At 38.4% G+C, this 11,962-nt stretch overlaps 1 protein-coding gene across 12 annotated transcripts in view; it reads left to right on the top strand.

Moving 5' to 3' along the window:
• Window positions 1–11,962, top strand: part of BBS9 (Bardet-Biedl syndrome 9) — a 452,171-nt gene that overhangs the window by 275,264 nt on the left and 164,945 nt on the right. The gene's annotated exons all lie outside the window — the stretch shown is intronic.

The following is an 11,962-nucleotide window of genomic DNA, read 5'->3' as shown; positions in this document are numbered from 1 at the left end:
ATATCCCTGAGTATTTCCTTAGGATAGATTTCTAGAAGTGAAATTATTGGGCCAAAAATTAAAACATTTAAAAAGCTCTTGATTCATGCTGCCAGACAACTTTCCAAAAACACTAAACCATTATCTCCTGCTTGGTCAAAAAAATCACAGTCTTCCTTTTACTTATGTTGCTATAGCCATTTTTTTTTAAGTTTTTTAAAATTTATTTAAGTAATCACTATACCCAGTGTGGGGCTCGAACTCATGACCCCGAGATGTACAGTCACATGCTCTTCTGACCGAGCCAGCCAGGCACACCTCCTGTAGTCATTTTTGATGTAAGATTGTCTATCTCTGTCTTTTCAGTAATATATTCATTAAAATAGACAAATTAAGACATCATTAGATTGCTAAAATAACCAATGATGGAGAGCTTCCTAATGCTAAGAACTGCCTGACATGTTGGTGTACCATCTTTTCTTGTCATGTAATTTTTGATGACTTAAACTGCTAGACCCTAACTAAATGCATGAATAGAAATATAGTGTGGGTCTGAGCATTCAGGCAGATAATGACAGTTCTGTTCATCTGATGTGGGAAAGTGAGAGCTGCTGTCTACTGCTTCCGGAATACTAACTGAGATTTTACTGTGTTTTAACCTAGTTCATAGAACCATTTAGTGACCTAGTTTTTTATTTATAAATATGTCAAAATCAGTAGAAAGTCTGGTAATCAAATCAAAAGAGGTTACATTTGAAATAACATACCTGCTCATTTACTTATTGGATCTTAAGTAATGGGGTCCAAAATGTACAGTGACATAATATTATATGAATTTGAAGTAATTCTGTGGCTTTGACCTCATAAGATATGCAGAAAATACTAAATTCAAGGGAAATGTTTCAATTAGAGTGTTGTGCCTTTATTACTTCTTTTTAGCCTCTATCAAGTCATTTTAAGATATATTAGGAAATCTTACATCCTCTGTAAAGACTATGTGAAATGAATAATAATTTCTGTTCCTCTGACCAAGCTGGTGGGAACACTGTTTTTACTGCATGATAAAGTAACCCTAAAATCTGGGTATAATATAAAGACTGTATTTTGGGAAGGTCATTGTTGGCACTTTTTCTACTGTAATATACTTCTTTCGGTCTGGCATTGTTAGACTTCTTATTGATGGTGAAGGGAAAGAAGCTCTGGAATTATCAAGATACTTGGGGTCATTTAAAGATCTGTCTGTAATATTCATTGGCTTTATGACCTTTGTCAAGTTCTTGATACTTTCTAAGCCTCGATTTTCTCTTCTATTAATAAGGGACATCATTATCTCAAATATTTAAGGGAATTATGAATGAAATACTCCATTTGTAGAAGATCCTTAGCAAAAGTTTGTCCCTTTCTTGTTCTTACATGTATAATATGTCGAAGGTTAGGGCTAGACCAAAGACTCTGTTGAGAAGAACCAAACCATTAAGCATGTATCATGTAGCACTCAGAAAAATAATACCTTCAAAATGTTTTTGTTCTTTCTCTGAAATACAGATGCAACAGTACATACTGAATTAAATGTCAAGGTTAGGGGCACCTGGGTGGCTCAGTCGGTTAAGTGTGTGCCTTCGGCTCAGGTCATGATCCCAGGGTCCTGGGATCAAGTCCCATGTCAGGCTCCTTGCTGAGGAGCTTCTCTCTCTGCCTGCCCCTCCCCCTACTTGTGCTCTTTCTCCCTCCCTCTCTCGCTCTCTGACAAATAATAAAGATCTTAAAAAAATAAAAAATACATATCTTAAATGTCAAGGTTAAGATATAGGTTGACAACATCCTGTGTTTGCAGCTGTTGGAACCAGTTTGCACAATTTGTAGGAGTTGTAATTATAAATATGTTACTCACAAAATAGCAGTGCCTGTTCATTATGCAGGTATATCTTCCATAAAAGCCATTAAATTGGTTCCAAGAGGATTTAGTGTGCTTTCTATGACACTGAGTTTTCTTTGTGATGTGTGAAAACTTTAGGGCTCAGAATTATCAATGCGATAATTGTGTGTGAAGCAAGGGTACCGTGAAGAGTTATCAGGGCATTCTTTGCGGCCAGAGGTGGTACCAGGTGTTCACTTGGGGCAAGCATCCTTAGTCCTATGACCTTCAGCAGCCTTCTCCAGTTCTTTGATATGAAGAGATAACATATTTGCAGTGTTTGTATGGAAAGTGCTGGGCAAGCACAGCTTCAAGATGAGTCAACCTCCGAACTTCCCAGTAGTTTGCCACACTGAAGCTGGAGCCACTACAGTTTGGAGTTGTCTGATTTAAGTAAGAATTTTTGGTTTGCCATCACCTACTATCTTCCTGCTACTTAACTCTTCCCTGAATCTTAGAGATGTGGGAATCCTATGACAAAAGCATATGGCCAACTGCTATTACTCTTGATATGAACTTAGATCATATTTTCGCATGCATGAAATAAGTATGTTATAGTGTACTTGAAGAAAGCTGCCCAGTGGTTAAAAAAACCTTACTTTGTTACTATTAATGATCGATGTAACATTCTTTTGATCAGTGTACCAACTTTGAATCATCTAACATCTAACTTCAGATAATCATTGTTCAGAAAGTTAGTGCTTTAAGGATTTTATAATTGACATTTATAATTACATAATTTATAATCTCAAACTCTCATACTAGAAATAATGAATAAAAACAGTTGGTTTTTTTTAAGCCCAAACCATTAGATCCACTGAAATTATTTAAAATCTATTCATTTAAGACTCTGATCCACTGCTAACTCCTGATTTGCCATCACAGCTTTTTAGGCCCACCTTGATTACAGCATTTATGACATTGCATTGCAATTGTTTGATTACATGTCTGTGTTGTTAACAAAGCTGTGAGCTGTTTAAGGGGAGAGGGTCTGTCTTCTTCAGTGATATCCCTGTTTTAGTACATGTCCCCATTGTTAATAAGTGCCAGATAAATGTGTTTAAAATGGTCATGAAATGACTTAAACATGGAATACAATATAAAACGCTCAAGCATTAGTGATCTGAGATCATTTTTAGTGACTTGACTGATAATTGTGGCATGATTTATTTAACAGAATTTTGGTGGGTGATATTTATGCATGAGTAAGGAAATTTTAGTAGATGATTAAAAATATCAGGAATTAAATAAAGAACAGAGAAACAACCTATGGCTTTACATGTTGATTGGACCAGCCTTCTGGAAGCCATCTCTGTCCATCACAGTCTTGTCTCTCCTTCAGGCCAATCACAAACATTTAATTCTTGCCTAGAAGGATACTTAGAAAGCACCTAACATCATTTTTGTTGAGGTAAACTGAGTTAGGATAAACTGAAACTTGGTTTGGCATGACCCTTAATGTCAGAGTAAGGCTTGCATGTTGTGACCTCTTAGTTCCCACCGCACTCTTCTTCCAAGCAGAGGCTTGAACCTGTTCATTGAACAAAGCCAGGTGCTGTATCAGGTTAACTCTGGGGAATTTTGAGTGAATACACGTGAATGTTTGTCAAACTATTAGTATTAATTGCCAAATTTCAGAGAATCATCAGTGTGGTTATCTATGAGACTTCCAATTTCTTTGGGAAAATTCTTTTGAATTTCACATTAATTCTTTAGCTAGAAACACTGATTTATATTGAGGATTACTGCACACAAGAAGTGACAGCTTCTTAGATAATGGTGTTCATATGTTTTTGGTCTATCTTTAGGTATAGCTTTTGTACTTTAACAGGTAATTCATTCAGTATTTTTGCTGGCATGGTGTTAGGTTCTGAAATACAGAAATGGAAAAGACATAGACTCTCTTCTTTAGCAATTCTGATCTGCAGGCAAAAACAAACAAATGAAAAGTACATTGCAGTATCTTGTGATAAGAGCCACAGTAAAAGTTTTGTGGTTTTTTTGTTTTTTCAATATCACAGAACTAAACTGATTGGCTATCCATATTCAAAAAGTCCAGTTGGATCCTTACCTTCACCATAAACAAAAATAAATTCGAAGGGAACTAAATACTTAGATATAAAATGTATAGCTTTTATAAGAGAAGAGAGAAGTACATCTTTATAACATCAGGGTTGGGAAGGATTTTCTAAAGAAGCTACAAAAAGCTCAGCGAGTCCTTAAAAGATCGATAAATTTGATTTATATTAAAACAGAAAATTTTTGTACAACAAACGAAACTATGAACAAAATTAAGATGAAATTTTTTTAGTTAATTCTACCAACAAAGGAGTATGTAAAGAACTACATAAAAATAGAAAAATGTGCAGTGGGTATGTGAAGAAAATTCCAAAAGAGGAAATGTAAGTAGCCAAAAAAACATATAAACAGATGCTTAGCCTTGGTAGTAATCAAAGATATGTAAATTAAAACCACAGTGAAATTCCATTTCATACATATCAAACTGAAAAAGATTTAAAAGTTCTGATAGGATGAAGTGTTGGCAAATACATGGTTGTTTATAAATCACCTCAAAGCTTAAAAGCCCTGTTTTCATTCTTGGTTGTCCATCTACCAAAACACCAGTAGAGTGTTCAAAACCCTTTGAGCATCTACCAAATGTTATGAACTAAGGTCATAAGCGTCTTCTTCAGAGACTCTAATCAGAGAACTTTCCATATACTGCTGGTAGGAGTACAAATTGCTATAATATTTAGAGAGCACTTAAAATGATTTAATATGTCAACATTTAAAACAATCTCAAAAATACAATGTTGAGAAAAATAGAACACAGAGGAATACCCATGGTGTGATTTTAGAGTTTAACAACATGCAAAAAGATCAGACATATTGTTTAGGGATACATATATAGTAAAAGTATACAGACATTCTATTCAGGATACTGCTTACTTCCAGGGGAAGGGAGAGGGTGATATGATGGGAGCATGGCCCAGAAGGGGCTTTGGCTGTATCTAAACTGTTTAATTTCTTAAAAGAAATGGCAAATATAGGATAATTAAGATTTACAAATGCCAGGTGTTTGCTGTATTATTTTCTATACCACCTTGTGTATTTTAACTATTTCATTCTAAAAGGAAAGGGGGCAAATGCACAGTGGAGAACTCATTCTCTGAGGGAAGGTCCGGGAGGGCCCTCTGGAATAGATGACCTTTAAGCTGGTTTTGGAAAAGTGGTACAGTGTGTAGAAAGGCACGGGGTTATGAAATAGCATTTTGTGTTCAGGGACCTATATGCAGTTTATTTCTACACTTTTAGGACTGGGGTGTGGATGGAATGAGAAAACAGGAAGGTTATCAGAGCTAAGCCTAGACAATGAACCAGGAATCAGATCTTATGACAGTATTCATTTCTCAAAGCAAGTAAAATTTCTTGTACACTGCTCTTCTCTACTCCAGTTGGGACAGTCAGCTCATTGAGTGATGATGACTAGGGTCTCTGAAGAAGACTCTTATGACCTTAGTTCATAACATTTGGTAGATGCTCAAGGGGTTTTGAACACTCTACTGGTGTTTGGTAGATGGGCAACCAAGAATGAAAACAGGGCTTTTAAGCTTTGAGGCGATTTACAAACGACCAAGATACCTGTACTGTTGAGCAAGATTTATGGGCCATCCGGTCTGAAAGCCTCGAGCCTGCTCAGCTCTGAGAGTCATGCCTAGTTTTCCTTCCTGGGCCGGTGGGAAGGGCAGTTTCTTCTCTTACTGCCACTCACATGGCTCTGCCGTGCATTTTTTGGTTCCCTCTATCCCCACATGGTGGAGAGTTTCTATCAAGACAGGATGCTGTATTTTGTCAAATGCTTTTTCTGCATCTATTGAGAGGATCATATGGTTCTTGTTCTTTCTTTTATTAATGTGGTGTATCACATTGACTGATTTGTGGATGTTGAACCATCCTTGCATCCCAGGAATAAATTCCATTTGTTTGCGGTGAATAATCCTTTTAATGTACTGTTGCATACAGATAGTATCTTGGTGAGAATCCCATGTTCCTCAGGGATGTTGGTCTGCAATTCTCCTTTTTGATGAGGTCTTTGTCTGGTTGTGGGGTCAAGGTAATGCTGGTTTCATAGAATGAGTTTGGAAGTTTTCCTTCCAGTTTTATTTTTGAAACATTTTCAGAAGAATAGGTATTAATCGTTCTTTAAATGTTTTGTAGAATTCCACTGGGAGGCCATCTGGCCCTGGACTCTTGTTTGTTGGGAGGTTTTTGATTACTGATGTAATTCCTTGCTGGTTATGGCTCTGTTCAAGTTTTCTATTTCTTCCTGTTTCAGTTTTGGTGGTTTATATGTTTCTATGAATGCATCCATTTCTTCCAGATTGCCTAATTTGTTGACATATAGTTGATCATAATATTCTTTTATAATTGTTTGTATTTCTTCGGTATTGATTGTGATCTCGCCTCTTTCATTCATGATTTTATTTATTTGGGTCTTTTCTCTTTTCTTTTTGATAAGTCTGGCTAGGGGTTTATTGATCTTATTAATTCTTTCAAAGAACCAACTAGTCTTGTTCATCTGTTCTACTGTTTTTTTGATTTCTATATCATTGATTTCTGCTTTACTCTCTATTATTTCTCTCCTCCTGCTGGATTTAGACTTTATTTGCTATTCTCTTTCCAGCTCCTTTAGGTGTAAGGTTAGGTTGTATATTTGAGACTTTTCTTCTTTCTTGAGAAAGGCTTGTATTCCTATATACTTCCTTCTTAGGACCGCCTTTGCTGCATCTCACACATTCTGAACTGTCATGTTTTCATTTTCATTTCCTTCCATATTTTTTAAATTCTTCTTTAATTTCCTGGTTGACCCATTCAGTCTTTAGTAGGATACTCTTTAACCTCCATGTATTTGTGGTCCTTCCAAATTTTTTCTAGTAGTTGACTTCAAGTTTTAAAACACTGTGGTCTGAAAATATGCGAGGAATAATAGCAGTCTTTTTGTAGCAGTTGAGACCTGATTTGTGACCCAGTATGTGATCTGTTCTAGAGAATGTTCCATGTGCACTTGAGAAGAATATGTATTCTGCTTTAGGATGCTCTGAATATACCTGTTAAGTCCATCTAATCCAGTGTGTCATTCAAAGGCCTTGTTTCCTTGTTGGTCTTCTGCCTATATGATCTGTCCATTGCTGTGAGTGGGGTGTTAAAGTCCCCTACTATTACTGTATTATTATCCACGTGTTTAATTTTGTTATTAATTGGTTTATATAATTGGCTGCTCCCAAGTAGGGGCATACATATTTACAACTGTTAGATCTTCTTGTTGGATAGACCCTTTTATTATGATATAGTGTCCTTCTTCATCTCTTGTTACAGTCTTTGGTTTAAAATTTAGTTTGTCTGATATAACGATTGCTACTCCAGCTTTCTTTTGATGTCCATTGGCATGATAAATGACTCTTTACCCCTTCACTTTCAATCTGGAGGTGTCTTTGGGTCTAAAATGAGTCTCTTATAAGCAGTGTATTGATGGGTCCTGTTTTTATTATCCATTCTGATACCCTATGTCTTTTGCTTGGAGCATTTAGTCCATTTACATTCAGAGTAATTATTGAAAGATATAAAGTTAGTGCCATTGTATTACCTGTAAAGTAGCAGTTCCTGTAGATTGTCTCTGTTCCTTTCTGGTCTTTGTTACTTTTGGGCTCTCTCTTCACTCAAAGGAACTCCTTCAATAGTTCTTGCAGGGCTGGTTTAGTGTTCACAAATTCCTTTAGATTTTGTTTGTTCTGCAAACTCTTTATCTCTCCTTCTATACTGAATGACAGCCTTGCTGGATAAATTATTCTTGGCTGTATATTTTTCCCATTTAGCACATTGAATATATCATGCCTGTCCTTTCTGGCCTGCTAGGTCCCTGTGGATAGGTCTCCTGCCAGCCTTATGTTTCTACCCTTATAGGTTAAGGACCTCTTGTCCCGAGCTGCTCTCAGAATATTCTTTATCTTTGAAATTTGCAAGTTTCACTATTATATGTTGAGGTGTTGACCTGTTTTTATTGATTTTGAGGGGGGTTCTCTGTGCTTCCTGGACTTAAATGCCTGTTTCCTTCCCCAGATTAGGGAAGTTCTCAGCTATAATTTGTTCATATAAACCTTCTGTTCCTCTTTCCTCCCTCTGGGACCCCTATTATCCAGATATCATTTCATTTTATGGAATTGCTGAGTTCTCAAAATCCCCTTTTCGTGATCCAGTAGTTGTCTTTCTCTCTTCTTTTCAGCTTCCTTATTTTCCATCATTTTGTCTTCTATATCACTGACTGTCTTCTGTCTCATTTAAAAAATAAGAAAGAAGGAGAAAAGAGAGAAAAAAAAATAAGAAGCCTGATCTGAAAAATAAGAGAAGGAAACAAATGAACCAACAAATGAACAAAAGACTATAAGGCTGATAGAAAAAATGTAAAGAGAAAAGAAAAAAAGAAAATATATATAAAATAAAGGATAAAGAAAAAATAAGAAATAGAAAAAAAATTTTTTTTTAATTTTAAAATATTAAGAAAAGAGGAGAAAAAAAAACAAAACAAAGGAAACAAGTCTGGTCCTATTTCCATTGGAAGCTGATGTTTTGGAGCTTTCTTTAATCAGTAGACTTGGTACATGCTTGGGCCTGTGTTGGTCTTCTGAGAGAGAAGCCTGCTGGGCTGGCTCAGAAGTTGACTTACTCTTGTAAAGATGCCCCTGCAAGAGCAGGGGGGCGGGGTTTTACATAGGGGACCCCAGCCTCCACTGGAGTTTCTGTGTTTCTCTCTGAGGTCTGACTGTACTGGTGGGCGAGGGGAGGGAGTGGTGGTGGTGGAGGAAGAATATGGCATTACCCTACCCTCTTGTCCTTGGGGAGTGGAACCCCCAGCCACCGCTGTTCAGGAGGCCCTCTTAGAAAAGCAAACAATCTCCTGTGTCCCTGGCTTTCATGAGTTCCCTGCCCTTAACCTGTCTGTGCCCGGGCCGTGGACAAGCCCAGTGCTACAGATCTCCTGTATTTTATCTCTGACCAGTGGCTGGGATTCAAAACTCCCAAGTTTTAAAAGGCCTGGTAAAGTGTGGGCCCACTTTAGTCCCTGGAGAGAGGCTCAGGATGTGCCCAGCACCATCCTGTGCAGAAAAGCAGTCACACAGAGCATGCACAGAGGTTAGAGTTTATTGTAATACTCAGGGAAAAGCTGGAACCAGGTTTTTGGGCGTCTGCATTCAACTCAGTCCCCTACTCCCTTTGGTCCCAGAAAAGCCACTGCAGAGGCTTTATTCTGTCTTTTGTGGCAGATAGTGAAAAGCGGCAGCCAGGTTATCTGCAATCTGCTCCTGTCTCAGCTTTCTGCTTAGTTCTGCCACAGAAAAGTAGTCGCTTGGGCACACACAGATGTTTAAGCCTATTGTGGCTCATGGTGAAAAGTTGTTAAGTGGTTTTCTGCCCCCTGCACCCATCTCTGACCCTGCTATTGAGCACGGCTCATTGGATCCCTGGCTGGCCTTTGTCATCAGAGAGGCAAAATATGCTCTTTCAAATGCCCTTTGGGAAGGGGAGCGATTGCTTCCAGTGTAACCCAGGGGATCTCCTCACCACGGTTTATTGTGCGGTCCCTATCCTCTGGGCTCTTTCTCACTTTCTCCCTCTTCTGACTTTGCTCCATGAAAAGGGTTCCCTCCCTTTCATGGCCATGGGGCTTTCCTCTTCCCCAGTTCAGGGCTCCAAACCTTGCATCTGCAACTTTCCCTCCAACTATGCAGATTGTTTCCTTAATCCTCAGATCATCTTCCTAGTTGTTCAAAATAGTTGAATGTTGATCTAGCTATATTTGAAGGATGAGGCAAGTTCAGGGTCCCTCTACTAATCCACCATCTTAACTCGGCCCTCAGTATTTATTTCTTAACCAACTGAGCCACCCAGGCGCCCGGTATTTATTTCTTAAAGAAGTTATTTATCAAGAACCTAACAAACTACTGAATTACAAAATATTTGGTTAATTGATGTTAAAGAGACACTGGGCATTCTTGAACATGGAAAAATTCCAGGGTCCATCTATATACCATTCAGTGAAGTAGACCAACCTCATAGGAACCCAAGATATTTCAAAGAGAAGTACAATGAAATAAAACCATCTGAATCTGGCAGTCTAGTGTATTCTTGTCTAGCTAGATGAGAAAGAAGTGAAAAGACTTTGGACACAGCAAGATCTTTGGGCTTTAATAGTGCTCAGTACCATGGTAGATTTTGGGAAAAGTGGGCAACATAGGAATTTTCAGAGAATAAACAAGGAAGTTGAATTTTGAACACAAGTCAGCTCTTTCTTGTGTACCTGCAGCCTGAGATAGTGGAATGAGAGAAAAAAAAATTAATGCTGGTGCCACTAGTTAGTTTGTAGAGTGATTTTGAGCAAGTTGGTTACAGTTTGAATCTTTTCTTCATCTATAAATTGAGAATACCACTTGCCCCTGTCTACTTTAAAAGGCTGTTGAAGATTTATTCAGACAATTTTTGTTACTTGCAATGCCAATATAAGGACTTAATTTTTATGTAGTTTAAAATAGTTCAGGGGTGCCTGGGTGGCTTAGTCGTTAAGCGTCTGCCTTTGGCTCAGGTCATGATCCCAGGGTCCTGGGATCTAGCCCCGCATTGGGCTCCCTGCTCATTGGGAAGCCTACTTCTCCTTCTCCCACTCCCCCTGCTTGTGTTCCCTCTCTCACTGTCTCTCTCTCTCTGTCAAATAAATAAATAAAATCTTTAAAAAAAGAAAAAAATAATAAAATAAAATATTTCAGTAGTGTTCTCAAAGGCCAGGTTACCTGTGTCACCTAATCAAAAAGTATGGTTTTAATGTAAATTTCCCAAATGATTAGTGATGCTGAGCATCTTTTCTTTATTTTTTTAAAGATTTATTTGTTTGAGAGAGAGAGAATACATGTGAGCGGGGAGGAGCAGAGGTAGAGGGAGAGAGAGAATCTCAAGCAGACTCCCCACAAGTGTGGAGCCTGACACAGGGCTTGATCTCAGGACCCTGAGATCATGACCTGACCCCAAATCAAGGGTCAGATGCTTAACCAACTGAGCCACCCATGTGCTCCCACTGGATAAGTTTTTATTTTGTTGCTTGTGCTTTAGGTGTCATATCTAAAAAAATCATTACTAAGACCCATGTCAAGGATCTTTATTCATATGTTTTTTTTCCAGGAGTTTCATGGTTTCAGGTCTTACATTTAAGTCTAGTCAACTTTGAATTAATTTTTATGAGTGGTGTGAGGTGGGGGTCCAGTTTCATTCTTTTACATGTGAATATCTAATTATCCCAGCACCACTGAAATAAGTCAGATAGAGAAAGACAAATACTTTATGATCTCCTTTATATGTGAAATTAAAAAAAAAAAAAAAAAACCACCCAAACTCATAGAAAAAAAAAAATCAGACTTATGTTCACCAGAGGTGGTAGATAGGGGAGTGGGAAGTGGAGGAAGGTAGTCAAAAGGTACACACTTCCAGTTAGAAGACAAATAAGTACTAGAGATGTAATATGCAACATGATGACTACAGTTAACACTGCTGTGTGATATATAAGAAAGTTGTTAAGAGAGTAAATCCTGGGGGGGGAGGAAAAGATAGATGGTGGAGGAGTAGGGGACCTTTGTCCAACCAGTCCCCGGAATTGAGCTGGATATCTACCAGACCACTCTGAACACCCATGAAATCAGCCTGATATGTAAGAAGATATATCTGGATCTCTACAGAATATTGTAGGCGGTTGGTTTCGAAATATGAAGTGGGAAGCTGTGATTCTGTGGGCCCATATCTAAAGATAAACAGAAGGGGGAGGGAACCATGGGGATCCTACACCACCGGTGAGCAATAGCCTCCTGCACTGGGGATGGGGCACAGACTTGCAGACTGGTAGCAGCGGGGAAAGGACTTTAGGGCAGCCCCCTGGAATGAAACCTGGACCGGCAGGGCCAGGCGTGTGAACTGGGGGCGGCTGGTGGTTTTAGAAGCACAAAGGGCAGAGACCCCGTGCCCCGACCTGGA

The sequence above is a fragment of the Mirounga angustirostris genome, unplaced genomic scaffold (assembly GCF_029215605.1).
Source record: "Mirounga angustirostris isolate CCGP_5_RB_7025 unplaced genomic scaffold, mMirAng1.0.hap1 SCAF_12, whole genome shotgun sequence".
Taxonomy (NCBI): domain Eukaryota; kingdom Metazoa; phylum Chordata; class Mammalia; order Carnivora; family Phocidae; genus Mirounga; species Mirounga angustirostris.
The sequence above is the reverse complement of the archived record's forward strand: the minus strand, read 5'-3'. Positions and strand labels throughout refer to the sequence as shown.